The sequence below is a fragment of the Takifugu flavidus genome, chromosome 4 (assembly GCF_003711565.1).
Source record: "Takifugu flavidus isolate HTHZ2018 chromosome 4, ASM371156v2, whole genome shotgun sequence".
Taxonomy (NCBI): Eukaryota; Metazoa; Chordata; class Actinopteri; order Tetraodontiformes; family Tetraodontidae; genus Takifugu; species Takifugu flavidus.
Window position 1 is genome coordinate 14,477,004 of NC_079523.1, and position 14,572 is coordinate 14,491,575.

Here is a 14,572-nt window from a genome sequence, read left to right on the forward strand (position 1 = left end):
TGTAGTGTGAAAGTGTAAGATCAAGGTTGTTGGGGTGTCGATTCAGGATTCGGTCAGTACCTGGTGTGGCTCGTGAGGAAAGACTGGAAAGTGATGGTGTGTGTGTGTGTGTGTAGGTGTGTGTTTGTGTGTGTGTCTGTGTGTGCGTCTGTGTGTGTGTGAGAGAGAGAACATGTTGGGGGGGGGGCAGAGGACAGTATCCCCTCTCAAAGACATTGGAAACAAAAACACACATTTGATGTAATAAAATGTAATACTACCACTACTAATATTACTACTATAATAATTATAGTAATATAATAATAATACCGAGATTTCAGTGCCACGACAAGTAAATCGGTTACTTGAATATAAAATATGAACAAGTTCATTCATCACTATCGTGTAATTTAATTTATGAAAAACTAGCTTGACAAAAATGAGTATATTGTAGCATGACAAATACAGTACATTATAATTTAGGGCCAATTATAACACGTTCCTTGCTAATTTAGGACAAAATTGACCACAGCCTATGCACAATTACGAAAAGTTTCCTCATTAATTTAGTAGGAAATCAAGCCCAAACTTACCTTCAGCGAAGTTTACCAAAGAATGAACCAAGAATGGCCGATCCTCCGGAGAGGAGCCGCTCTTCATAGAAACGGCAGAACAGCGCCACGGGATGATAGCGGCCGGAAATATATTGCGTCCGTAGTGGTTTAGCACTACCATTGAAAATGAATGAGAAACGGTTTAGGGCCGTTTAGCTCCCGGCCATGGCACATTGCTTTTAAGTTGATTTCATTTATCGGAGTTGAATCTTGTTTGATTTTTTTGAAGGCGTTTCACCTCTCATCCAAGAGCCGATCTAGCAGATTTGATGATATGACGCTCATAGGCTCTATAGCCTTTTCTTTTTGGGGGGAATGGATTGGAGGCTGCTCCAACATTGAGGTTTGGACTGTGACAAAGCAAAATGGACAACCTCCACCAGAATAAGTGTTTCAAGAAAAAAGTTTGAGTGTATTAACTTCAAAAGGCCATTTTCTTGCACCTGCTCTCGCTTACGGCCATACCACCCTGAGAACGCCCGATCTCGTCCGATCTCGGAAGCTAAGCAGGGTCGGGCCTGGTTAGTACTTGGATGGGAGACCGCCTGGGAATACCAGGTGCTGTAAGCTTTTTGCACTCTTCCACTGGGTCAGCAGAGGCCGCCAGTGTTCCTGATAATTATCCAGCCAGATGTAATTCACTTCTTAAGTACTTCTAACATTGAGATTTAATGTTGCACTATTGTACATCGTTTGAGATTTAATATTTTGAGTGTGTGTGTGTGTGTGTGTGTGTGTGTGTGTGTGTGTGGTGTGTGTGTGTGTGTGTTGTGTGCGTGCGTGCGTGCGTGTGTGTGTTTGTGTTTAAATAAAATTGAATTTCCCACTTTGGTCCACACTATTGTCAACATTTCTGTCTTCAAAAAAGCCAACTCAAGGCGGCAGATTCCTGAATTGAAAACAATATCTAAAGAACTCAAGTATCATACTAACAACACTAATATTCCATCTGTCTATCCCCAACTGAATTAACTCCACACCTATCTCATCAGATTATTTGTAACAGAATAAGCAGATAACGTAGCATTTCCCTGTTCATATCTGCTACTTGCAATTTAGAATTTGTCAATAAAACTATGCTATGACACAAACTACAGTTTAATAGATGGCTGTGCTCCTAAAAAGAGCAGCATTTGTGGCTCATAAACCTCACAGACACTGCTATGCACTTTAAACATTTTTATGATCGTGAATTTTTCAATCAAATATCTTCTCTTTGATAATGCCCAAAGCTGGGTTCGAACTCTCCCTCTGGGGTCTTCAGGAGGTTTCAATCAGGTTGTCTGTTACAGCAATTGTCAACTGGCCCGCGCCGGCCCGGGATCAATTCCCGGCCATGGCACCGATTCCCGGCCATGGCACATTGCTTTTATTGATTCATTTACGGATTGAATCTTGTTTGATTTTTTTAAACTTTTTTCATTCATCACCTCTCTCAAGATTGATGATTATACTTTGATGATATGCCTCATAGGCTATATAGCCTTTTCTTTTTTGGGGAAATGGATAGGAGGCTGCTCCAACATTGAGGTTTGGACTATGACAAGCAAAATGGACACCTCCACCAGAATAAGTGTTTCAAGAAAATAAGTTTGAGTGTATTAACTTCAAAAGGCCATTTTCTTGCACCTGCTCTCGCTTACGACCATACCACCCTGAGAACGCCCGATCTCGTCCGATCTCGGAAGCTAAGCAGGGTCGGGCCTGGTTAGTACTTGGATGGGAGACCGCCTGGGAATACCAGGTGCTGTAAGCTTTTTGCACTCTTCCACTGGGTCAGCAGAGGGCGCAGTGTTCCTGATAATTATCCAGCCAGATGTAATTCACTTCTTAAGTGCTTCTAACATTGAGATTTAATGTTGCACTATTGTACATCGTTTGAGATTTAATATTTTGTGAGTGTGTGTGTGTGTGTGTGTCTGTGTCTGTGTGTGTCTGTGTGTGTCTGTGTGTGTGTTCTGTGTGTGTGTGTGTGTGTGTGTGTTGTGTGTTTGTGTTTAAATAAAATTGAATTTCCCACTTTGGTCCACACTATTGTCAACATTTCTGTCTTCAAAAAAAAGCCAACTCAAGGCGGCAGATTCCTGAATTGAAAACAATATCTAAAGAACTCAAGTATCATACTAACAACACTAATATTCCATCTGTCTATCCCCAACTGAATTAACTCCACACCTATCTCATCAGATTATTTGTAACAGAATAAACAGATAACGTAGCATTTCCCTGTTCATATCTGCTACTTGCAATTTAGAATTTGTCAATAAAACTATGCTATGACACAAACTACAGTTTAATAGATGGCTGTGCTCCTAAAAAGAGCAGCATTTGTGGCTCATAAACCTCACATACACTGCTATGCTCTTTAAACATTTTTATGATCGTGAATTTTTCAATCAAATATCTTCTCTTTGATAATGGCCAAAGCTGGATTCGAACTCTCCCTCTGGGGTCTTCAGGAGGTTTCAATCAGGTTGTCTGTTACAGCAATTGTCAACTGGCCCGCACCGGCCCGGGATCGATTCCCGGCCATGGCACATTGCTTTTAAGTTGATTTCATTTATCGGAGTTGAATCTTGTTTGATTTTTTTGAAGGCGTTTCACCTCTCATCCAAGAGCCGATCTACGCAGATTTGATGAATGACGCTCATAGGCTATATAGCCTTTTCTTTTTGGGGGGAATGGATTGGAGGCTGCTCCAACATTGAGGTTTGGACGGTGACAAAGCAAAATGGACAACCTCCACCAGAATAAGTGTTTCAAGAAAATAAGTTTGAGTGTATTAACTTCAAAAGGCCATTTTCTTGCACCTGCTCTCGCTTACGGCCATACCACCGCTGATAACGTCCGATCTCGGAAGCTAAGCAGGGTCGGGCCTGGTTAGTACTTGGATGGGAGACCGCCTGGGAATACCAGGTGCTGTAAGCTTTTTGCACTCTTCCACTGGGTCAGCAGAGGGCGCCAGTGTTCCTGATAATTATCCACCCAGATGTAATTCACTTCTTAAGTGCTTCTAACATTGAGATTTAATGTTGCACTATTGTACATCGTTGAGATTTAATATTTTTGGTGGTGTGTGTGTGTGGGTGCGTGGTGTGTGTGCGTGCGTACGTGCGTGCGTGTGCGTGTGTGTGGTGTGTGTTTGTGTTTAAATAAAATTGAATTTCCCACTTTGGTCCACACTATTGTCAACATTTCTGTCTTCAAAAAAAGCCAACTCAAGGCGGCAGATTCCTGAATTGAAAACAATATCTAAAGAACTCAAGTATCATACTAACAACACTAATATTCCATCTGTCTATCCCCAACTGAATTAACTCCACACCTATCTCATCAGAATTTGTAACAGAATAAGCAGATAACGTAGCATTTCCCTGTTCATATCTGCTACTTGCAATTTAGAATTTGTCAATAAAACTATGCTATGACACAAACTACAGTTTAATAGATGGCTGTGCTCCTAAAAAGAGCAGCATTTGTGCTCATAAACCTCACAGACACTGCTATGCACTTTAAACATTTTTATGATCGTGGATTTTTTAATCAAATATCTTCTCTTTGATAATGCCCAAAGCTGGATTCGAACTCTCCCTCTGGGGTCTTCAGGAGGTTTCAATCAGGTTGTCTGTTACAGCAATTGTCAACTGGCCAGCACCGGCCCGGGATCGATTCCCGGCCATGGCACCGATTCCCGGCCATGGCACATTGCTTTTAAGTTGATTTCATTTATCGGAGTTGAATCTTGTTTGATTTTTTTGAAGGCGTTTCACCTCTCATCCAAGAGCCGATCTACGCAGATTTGATGATATGGCGCTCATAGGCTATAGCCTTTTCTTTTTGGGGAATGGATTGGAGGCTGCTCCAACATTGAGGTTTGGACTGTGACAAAGCAAAATGGACAACCTCCACCAGAATAAGTGTTTCAAGAAAATAAGTTTGAGTGTATTAACTTCAAAAGGCCATTTTCTTGTACCTGCTCTCGCTTACGGCCATACCACCCTGAGAACGACCGATCTCGTCCGATCTCGGAAGCTAAGCAGGGTCGGGCCTGGTTAGTACTGGATGGGAGACCGCCTGGGAATACCAGGTGCTGTAAGCTTTTTGCACTCTTCCACTGGGTCAGCAGAGGCCGCCAGTGTTCCTGATAATTATCCAGCCAGATGTAATTCACTTCTTAAGTACTTCTAACATTGAGATTTAATGTTGCACTATTGTACATCGTTTGAGATTTAATATTTTGTGAGTGTGTGTGTGTGTGTGTGGGTGTGTGTGTGTGTGTGTGTGGTGGCGCGTGCGTGCGTGCGTGTGTGCGTGCGTGTGTGGTTGTGTTTAAATAAAATTGAATTTCCCACTTTGGTCCACACTATTGTCAACATTTCTGTCTTCAACAAAAGCCAACTCAAGGCGGCAGATTCCTGAATTGAAAACAATATCTAAAGAACTCATATCATACTAACAACACTAATATTCCATCTGTCTATCCCCAACTGAATTAACTCCACACCTATCTCATCAGATTATTTGTAACAGAATAAGCAGATACGTAGCATTTCCCTGTTCATATCTGCTACTTGCAATTTAGAATTTGTCAATAAAACTATGCTATGACACAAACTACAGTTTAATAGATGGCTGTGCTCCTAAAAAGAGCAGCATTTGTGGCTCATAAACCTCACAGACACTGCTATGCACTTTAAACATTTTTATGATCGTGAATTTTTCAATCAAATATCTTCTCTTTGATAATGCCCAAAGCTGGATTCGAACTCTCCCTCTGGGGTCTTCAGGAGGTTTCAATCAGGTTGTCTGTTACAGCAATTGTCAACTGGCCCGCGCCGGCCCGGGATCGATTCCCGGCCATGGCACCGATTCCCGGCCATGGCACATTGCTTTTAAGTGATTGATTTCATTTATCGGAGTTGAATCTTGTTTGATTTTTTTCAAGGCGTTTCACCTCTCATCCAAGAGCCGATCTACACAGATTGATGATATGGCGCTCATAGGCTTTATAGCCTTTTATTTTTTGGGGGGGAAATGGATAGGAGGCTGCTCCAACATTGAGGTTTGGACTGTGACAAAGCAAAATGGACAACCTCCACCAGAATAAGTGTTTCAAGAAAAATAAGTTTGAGTGTATTAAACTTCAAAAGGCCATTTTCTGCACCTGCTCTTGCTTACGGACATACCACCCTGAGAACGCCCGATCTCGTCCGATCTCGGAAGCTAAGCAGGGTCGGGCCTGGTTAGTACTTGGATGGAGACCGCCTGGGAATACCAGGTGCTGTAAGCCTTTTGCACTCTTCCACTGGGTCAGCAGAGGGCGCCAGTGTTCTGATAATTATCCAGCCAGATGTAATTCACTTCTTAAGTACTTCTAAATTGAGATTTAATGTTGCACTATTGTACATCGTTTGAGATTTAATATTTCTGAGTGTGTGTGGGTGTGTGTGTGTGTGTGTGTGTTGTGTGTGTGGTGCGTGGTGTGTGTGTGCGTGCGTGCGTACGTGCGTGCGTGTGTGTGTGTGGGTGTGTGTGTGTGTGTTGTTTGTGTTTAAATTAAAATTGAATTTCCCACTTTGGTCCACACTATTGTCAACATTTCTGTCTTCAAAAAAAAGCCAACTCAAGGCGGCAGATTCCTGAATTGAAAACAATATCTAAAGAACTCAAATATCATACTAACAACACTAATATTCCATCTGTCTATCCCCAACTGAATTAACTCCCACACTATCTCATCAGATTATTTGTAACAGAATAAGCAGATAACGTAGCATTTCCCTGTTCATATCTGCTACTTGCAATTTAGAATTTGTCAATAAAACTACTATGACACAAACTACAGTTTAATAGATGGCTGTGCTCCTAAAAAGAGCAGCATTTGTGGCTCATAAACCTCACAGACACTGCTATGCTCTTTAAACATTTTTATGATCGTGAATTTTTCAATCAAATATCTTCTCTTTGATAATGGCCAAAGCTGGATTCGAACTCTCCCTCTGGGGTCTTCAGGAGGTTTCAATCAGGTTGTCTGTTACAGCAATTGTCAACTGGCCCGCACCGGCCCGGGATCGATTCCCGGCCATGGCACATTGCTTTTAAGTTGATTTCATTTATCGGAGTTGAATCTTGTTTGATTTTTTTGAAGGCGTTTCACCTCTCATCCAAGAGCCGATCTAGGCAGATTGATGATATGGCGCTCATAGGCTATATAGCCTTTTCTTTTTGGGGGGAATGGATTGGAGGCTGCTCCAACATTGAGTTTGGACTGTGACAAAGCAAAATGGACAACCTCCACCGGAATAATGTTTCAAGAAAATAAGTTTGAGTGTATCAACTTCAAAAGGCCATTTTCTTGCACTTGCTCTCGCTTACGGCCATACCACCCTGAGAACGCCCGATCTCGTCCGTCATCTCGGAAGCTAAGCAGGGTCGGACCTGGTTAGTACTTGGATGGGAGACCGCCTGGGAATACCAGGTGCTGTAAGCTTTTTGCACTCTTCCATGGGTCAGCAGAGGGCGCCAGTGTTCCTGATAATTATCCACCCAGATTTAATTCACTTCTTAAGTGCTTCTAACATTGAGATTTAATGTTGCACTATTGTACATCGTTTGAGATTTAATATTTTCTGAGTGTGTGTGTGTGTGTGTGTGTGTGTGTGTGCGTGTGTGTGTGGCGTGCGTACGTGCGTGCGTGTGCGTGTGTGTTTGTGTGTTTTGTGTTTAAATAAAATTGAATTCCCACTTTGGTCACACACTATTGTCAACATTTCTGTCTTCAAAAAAAAGCCAACTCAAGGCGGCATTCCTGAATTGAAAACAATATCTAAATAACTCAAGTATCATACTAACAACACTAATATTCCATCTGTCTATCCCCAACTGAATTAACTCCACACCTATCTCATCAGATTATTTGGAACAGAATAAGACGATAACGTAGCATTTCCCTGTTCATATCTGCTACTTGCAATTTAGAATTTGTCAATAAAACTATGCTATGACACAAACTACAGTTTAATAGATGGCTGTGCTCCTAAAAAGAGCAGCATTTGTGGCTCATAAACCTCACATACACTGCTATGCTCTTTAAAACATTTTTATGATCGTGAATTTTTCAATCAAATATCTTCTCTTTGATAATGGCCAAAGCTGGATTCGAACTCTCCCTCTGGGGTCTTCAGGAGGTTTCAATCAGGTTGTCTGTTACAGCAATTGTCAACTGGCCCGCACCGGCCCGGGATCGATTCCCGGCCATGGCACATTGCTTTTAAGTTGATTTCATTTATCGGAGTTGAATCTTGTTTGATTTTTTTGAAGGCGTTTCACCTCTCATCCAAGAGCCGATCTACGCAGATTTGAGGATATGACGCTCATAGGCTCTATAGCCTTTTCTTTTTGGGGGGAATGGATTGGAGGCTGCTCCAACATTGAGGTTTGGACGGTGACAAAGCAAAATGGACAAGCTCCACCAGAATAAGTGTTTCAAGAAAATAAGTTTGAGTGTATTAACTTCAAAAGGCCATTTTCTTGCACCTGCTCTCGCTTACGGCCATACCACCCTGAGAACGCCCGATCTCGGAAGCTAAGCAGCGTCGGGCCTGGTTAGTACTTGGATGGGAGACCGCCTGGGAATACCAGGTGCTGTAAGCTTTTTGCACTCTCCACTTCCACTGGGTCAGCAGGGGCCGCCAGTGTTCCTGATATTTATCCAGCCAGATGTAATTCACTTCTTAAGTGCTTCTAACATTGAGATTTAATGTTGCACTATTGTACATCGTTGAGATTTAATATTTTCTGAGTGGTGTGTGTGTGTGTGTGTGTGTGTGTGCGTGGTTTGTGTGTGCGTGCGTGGTGCGTGCGTGTGCGTGAGATGCGTGTGTGTGTGTGTTTTTGTTGAGTTGTGGTTGATTTTAAATAAATTGATTTCCCACTTTGGTCCACACTATTGTCAACATTTCTGTCTTCAAAAAAAGCCAACTCAAGGCGGCAGATTCCTGAATTGAAAACAATATCTAAATAACTCAAGTATCATACTAACAACACTAATATTCCATCTGTCTATCCCCAACTGAATTAACTCCACACCTATCTCATCAGATTATTTGTAACAGAATAAGCAGATAACGTAGCATTTCCCTGTTCATATCTGCTACTTGCAATTTAGAATTTGTCAATAAAACTATGCTATGACACAAACTACAGTTTAATAGATGGCTGTGCTCCTAAAAAGAGCAGCATTTGTGGCTCATAAACCTCACAGACACTGCTATGCACTTTAAACATTTTTATGATCGTGAATTTTTCAATCAAATATCTTCTCTTTGATAATGCCCAAAGCTGGATTCGAACTCTCCCTCTGGGGTCTTCAGGAGGTTTCAATCAGGTTGTCTGTTACAGCATTGTCAACTGGCCCGCACCGGCCCGGGATCGATTCCCGGCCATGGCACATTCCCGGCCATGGCACATTGCTTTTAAGTTGATTTCATTTATCGGAGTTGAATCTTGTTTGATTTTTTTCAAGGCGTTTCACCTCTCATCCAAGAGCCGATCTACGCAGATTTGATGATATGGCGCTCATAGGCTATATAGCCTTTTCTTTTTGGGGGAATGGATAAGAGGCTGCTCCAACATTGAGGTTTGGACTGACAAAGCAAAATGGACAACCTCCACCAGAATAAGTGTTTCAAGAAAATAATTTGAGTGTATTAACTTCAAAAGGCCATTTTCTTGCACCTGCTCTTGCTTACACCATACCACCCCCTGAGAACGCCCGATCTCGTCCGATCTCGGAAGCTAAGCAGGGTCGGGCCTGGTTAGTACTTGGATGGGAGGACCGCCTGGGAATACCAGGTGCTGTAAGCTTTTGCACTCTTCCACTGGGTCAGCAGAGGGCGTCAGTGTTCCTGATAATTATCCAGCCAGATGTAATTCACTTCTTAAGTGCTTCTAACATTGAGATTTAATGTTGCACTATTGTACATCGTTTGAGATTTAATATTTTCTGAGTGTGTGTGTTGTGTGTGTGTGTGTGTGTGCGTGTGTGTGTGTGCGTGCGTACGTGCGTGCGTGTGCGTGTGTGTGTGTGTTTGTGTTAAATAAAATTGAATTTCCCACTTTGGTCCACACTATTGTCAACATTTCTGTCTTCAAAAAAACCAACTCAAGGCGGCAGATTCCTGAATTGAAAACAATCTCTAAATAACTCAAGTATCATACTAACAACACTAATATTCCATCTGTCTATCCCCAACTGAATTAACTCCACACCTATCTCATCAGATTATTTGTAACAGAATAAGCAGATAACGTAGCATTTCCCTGTTCATATCTGCTACTTGCAATTTAGAATTTGTCAATAAAACTATGCTATGACACAAACTACAGTTAATAGATGGCTGTGCTCCTAAAAAGAGCAGCATTTGTGGCTCATAAACCTCACAGACACTGCTATGCACTTTAAACATTTTTATGATCGTGAATTTTTCAATCAAATATCTTCTCTTTGATAATGCCCAAAGCTGGTTCGAACTCTCCCTCTGGGGTCTTCAGGAGGTTTCAATCAGGTTGTCTGTTACAGCAATTGTCAACTGGCCCGCGCCGGCCCGGGATCGATTCCCGGCATGGCACCGATTCCCGCCATGGCACATTGCTTTTAAGTTGATTTCATTTATCGGAGTTGAATCTTGTTTGATTTTTTTCAAGGCGTTTCACCTCTCATCCAAGAGCCGATCTACGCAGATTTGATGATATGGCGCTCATAGGCTATATAGCCTTTTCTTTTTTGGGGAAATGGATAAGAGGCTGCTCCAACATTGAGGTTTGGACTGTGACAAAGCAAAATGGACAACCTCCACCAGAATAAGTGTTTCAAGAAAATAAGTTTGAGTGTATTAACTTCAAAAGGCCATTTTCTTGCACCTGCTCTTGCTTACGACCATACCACCCTGAGAACGCCCGATCTCGTCCGATCTCGGAAGCTAAGCAGGGTCGGGCCTGGTTAGTACTTGGATGGGAGACCGCCTGGGAATACCAGGTGCTGTAAGCTTTTTGCACTCTTCCACTGGGTCAGCAGAGGGCGCCAGTGTTCCTGATAATTATCCACCCAGATGTAATTCACTTCTTAAGTGCTTCTAACATTGAGATTTAATGTTGCACTATTGTACATCGTTTGAGAGTTAATATTTTCTGAGTGTGTGTGGTGGGTGTGTGTGTGTGTGGTGTGGTGTGTGTGCGTGGTGTGTGTGTGCGTGGCGAGTGCGTGCGTGTGTGTGTGTGTGTGTTTGTGTTTAAATAAAATTGAATTTCCCACTTTGGTCCACACTATTGTCAACATTTCTGTCTTCAAAAAAAAGCCAACTCAAGGCGGCAGATTCCTGAATTGAAAACAATATCTAAAGAACTCAAGTATCATACTAACAACACTAATATTCCATCTGTCTATCCCAACTGAATTAACTCCACACCTATCTCATCAGATTTTGTAACAGAATAACAGATAACGTAGCATTTCCCTGTTCATATCTGCTACTTGCAATTAGAAATTGTCAATAAAACTATGCTATGACACAAACTACAGTTTAATAGATGGCTGTGCTCCTAAAAAGAGCAGCATTTGTGGCTCATAAACCTCACAGACACTGCTATGCACTTTAAACATTTTTATGATCGTGGATTTTTTAATCAAATATCTTCTCTTTGATAATGCCCAAAGCTGGATTCGAACTCTCCCTCTGGGGTCTTCAGGAGGTTTCAATCAGGTTGTCTGTTACAGCAATTGTCAACTGGCCCGCACCGGCCCGGGATCGATTCCCGGCCATGGCACCGATTCCGGCATGGCACATTGCTTTTAAGTTGATTTCATTTATCGGAGTTGAATCTTGTTTGATTTTTTTGAAGGCGTTTCACCTCTCATCCAAGAGCCGATCTACGCAGATTTGATGATATGGCGCTCATAGGCTATATAGCCTTTTCTTTTTGGGGGAATGGATTGGAGGCTGCTCCAACATTGAGGTTTGGACTGTGACAAAGCAAAATGGACACCTCCACCAGAATAAGTGTTTCAAGAAAATAAGTTTGAGTGTATTAACTCAAAAGGCCATTTCTTGCACCTGCTCTCGCTTACGGCCATACCACCCTGAGAACGCCCGATCTCGTCCGATCTCGGAAGCTAAGCAGGGTCGGGCCTGGTTAGTACTTGGATGGGAGACCGCCTGGGATACCAGGTGCTGTAAGCTTTTTGCACTCTTCCACTGGGTCAGCAGAGGCCGCCAGTGTTCCTGATAATTATCCAGCCAGATGTAATTCACTTCTTAAGTACTTCTAACATTGAGATTTAATGTTGCACTATTGTACATCGTTTGACATTTAATATTTTGTGAGTGTGTGTGTGTGTGGTGTGGTGTGTGTGTGTGTGTGTGTGTGTGTGTGTGTGCGTGCGTGCGTGCGTGCGTGCGTGTCGTGTGTGTGTGTGTGTTTGTGTTTAAATAAAATTGAATTTCCCACTTTGGTCCACACTATTGTCAACATTTCTGTCTTCAAAAAAAGCCAACTCAAGGCGGCAGATTCCTGAATTGAAAACAAATCTAAATAACTCAAGTATCATACTAACAACACTAATATTCCATCTGTCTATCCCCAACTGAATTAACTCCACACCTATCTCATCAGATTATTTGTAACAGAATAAACAGATAACGTAGCATTTCCCTGTTCATATCTGCTACTTGCAATTTAGAATTTGTCAATAAAACTATGCTATGACACAAACTACAGTTTAATAGATGGCTGTGCTCCTAAAAAGAGCAGCATTTGTGGCTCATAAACCTCACAGACACTGCTATGCTCTTTAAACATTTTTATGATCGTGAATTTTCAATCAAATATCTTCTTTGATAATGGCCAAAGCTGGATTCGAACTCTCCCTCTGGGGTCTTCAGGAGGTTTCAATCAGGTTGTCTGTTACAGCAATTGTCAACTGGCCCGCACCGGCCCGGGATCGATTCCCGGCCATGGCACATTGCTTTTAAGTTGATTTCATTTATCGGAGTTGAATCTTGTTTGATTTTTTTGAAGGCGTTTCACCTCTCATCCAAGAGCCGATCTACGCAGATTTGATGATATGACGCTCATAGGCTATATAGCCTTTTCTTTTTGGGGGGAATGGATTGGAGGCTGCTCCAACATTGAGGTTTGGACGGTGACAAAGCAAAATGGACAACCTCCACCGGAATAAGTGTTTCAAGAAAATAAGTTTGAGTGTATTAACTTCAAAAGGCCATTTTCTTGCACCTGCTCTCGCTTACGGCCATACCACCCTGAGAACGCCCGATCTCGTCCGATCTCGGAAGCTAAGCAGGGTCGGGCCTGGTTAGTACTTGGATGGGAGACCGCCTGGGAATACCAGGTGCTGTAAGCTTTTTGCACTCTTCCACTGGGTCAGCAGAGGCCGCCAGTGTTCCTGATAATTATCCACCCAGATGTAATTCACTTCTTAAGTGCTTCTAACATTGAGATTTAATGTTGCACTATTGTACATCGTTTTAGATTTAATATTTTATGTGTGTGTGTGTGTGTGTGGTGTGTGTGTGTGTGTGTGCGTGCGTCCGTGCGTGCGTGTGCGTGTGCGTGTGTGTGTTTGTGTTTAAATAAAATTGAATTTCCCACTTTGGTCCACACTATTGTCAACATTTCTGTCTTCAAAAAAAGCCAACTCAAGGCGGCAGATTCCTGAATTGAAAACAATATCTAAAGAACTCAAGTATCATACTAACAACACTAATATTCCATCTGTCTATCCCCAACTGAATTAACTCCACACCTATCTCATCAGATTATTTGTAACAGAATAAGCAGATAACGTAGCATTTCCCTGTTCATATCTGCTACTTGCAATTTAGAATTTGTCAATAAAACTATGCTATGACACAAACTACAGTTTAATAGATGGCTGTGCTCCTAAAAAGAGCAGCATTTGTGGCTCATAAACCTCACAGACACTGCTATGCTCTTTAAACATTTTTATGATCGTGAATTTTTCAATCAAATATCTTCTCTTTGATAATGGCCAAAGCTGGATTCGAACTCTCCCTCTGGGGTCTTCAGGAGGTTTCAATCAGGTTGTCTGTTACAGCAATTGTCAACTGGCCCGCACCGGCCCGGGATCGATTCCCGGCCATGGCACATTGCTTTTAAGTTGATTTCATTTATCGGAGTTGAATCTTGTTTGATTTTTTTGAAGGCGTTTCACCTCTCATCCAAGAGCCGATCTACGCAGATTTGAGGATATGACGCTCATAGGCTATATAGCCTTTTCTTTTTGGGGGGAATGGATTGGAGGCTGCTCCAACATTGAGGTTTGGACTGTGACAAAGCAAAATGGACAACCTCCACCAGAATAAGTGTTTCAAGAAAATAAGTTTGAGTGTATTAACTTCAAAAGGCCATTTTCTTGCACCTGCTCTCGCTTACGGCCATACCACCCTGAGAACGCCCGATCTCGTCCGATCTCGGAAGCTAAGCAGGGTCGGGCCTGGTTAGTATTTGGATGGGAGACCGCCTGGGAATACCAGGTGCTGTAAGCTTTTTGCACTCTTCCACTGGGTCAGCAGAGGCCGCCAGTGTTCCTGATAATTATCCACCAGATGTAATTCACTTAAGTACTTCTAACATTGAGATTTAATGTTGCACTATTGTACATCGTTTGAGATTTAATATTTTAGGTGTGGTGTGTGTGTGTTGGCGGCAATGCTAACATCGCTTGCACGGCGATTAATTTTGGAGAAATAAGTGAGGGATGTAGATGGGACACTTAATGTGGAATTAATCAAAACGAAACCTTTGGCTACGCGGTCAAAGCGTCTCAGATTGTTGCTCATAAAATGAGCATTTTGTCACGCTTCCTGGTGGGTTCACTTTCTCTTCAGTTCTCGGCAGCATTTAAAGGGATATTTCAATCAAATGAGCACTTCCTTTTCACA

At 42.2% G+C, this 14,572-nt stretch overlaps 1 protein-coding gene, 9 non-coding genes and 3 pseudogenes across 29 annotated transcripts in view; all 13 read left to right on the plus strand.

Moving 5' to 3' along the window:
- The window catches only part of LOC130524710 (NACHT, LRR and PYD domains-containing protein 12-like), a 337,155-nt gene that overhangs the window by 40,670 nt on the left and 281,913 nt on the right, over positions 1-14,572 (plus strand). The window lies entirely within an intron of this gene.
- Positions 1,045-1,163, plus strand: LOC130525048 (5S ribosomal RNA). The gene has a single exon (XR_008950329.1). It is a non-coding gene; the product is annotated as a 5S ribosomal RNA (ribosomal RNA).
- Positions 2,231-2,349, plus strand: LOC130525053 (5S ribosomal RNA). Its single transcript, XR_008950334.1, has one exon. It is a non-coding gene; the product is annotated as a 5S ribosomal RNA (ribosomal RNA).
- LOC130525112 (5S ribosomal RNA) lies at positions 3,412-3,521 on the plus strand (annotated as a pseudogene).
- On the plus strand, positions 4,575-4,692 carry LOC130525084 (5S ribosomal RNA). The gene has a single exon (XR_008950364.1). It is a non-coding gene; the product is annotated as a 5S ribosomal RNA (ribosomal RNA).
- LOC130525086 (5S ribosomal RNA) lies at positions 5,766-5,883 on the plus strand. Its single transcript, XR_008950366.1, has one exon. It is a non-coding gene; the product is annotated as a 5S ribosomal RNA (ribosomal RNA).
- LOC130525090 (5S ribosomal RNA) lies at positions 6,963-7,083 on the plus strand. The gene has a single exon (XR_008950370.1). It is a non-coding gene; the product is annotated as a 5S ribosomal RNA (ribosomal RNA).
- On the plus strand, positions 8,138-8,246 carry LOC130525107 (5S ribosomal RNA; annotated as a pseudogene).
- On the plus strand, positions 9,338-9,458 carry LOC130525111 (5S ribosomal RNA; annotated as a pseudogene).
- Positions 10,523-10,641, plus strand: LOC130525054 (5S ribosomal RNA). Its single transcript, XR_008950335.1, has one exon. It is a non-coding gene; the product is annotated as a 5S ribosomal RNA (ribosomal RNA).
- Positions 11,713-11,830, plus strand: LOC130525076 (5S ribosomal RNA). The gene has a single exon (XR_008950356.1). It is a non-coding gene; the product is annotated as a 5S ribosomal RNA (ribosomal RNA).
- Positions 12,893-13,011, plus strand: LOC130525059 (5S ribosomal RNA). Its single transcript, XR_008950340.1, has one exon. It is a non-coding gene; the product is annotated as a 5S ribosomal RNA (ribosomal RNA).
- LOC130525050 (5S ribosomal RNA) lies at positions 14,058-14,176 on the plus strand. Its single transcript, XR_008950331.1, has one exon. It is a non-coding gene; the product is annotated as a 5S ribosomal RNA (ribosomal RNA).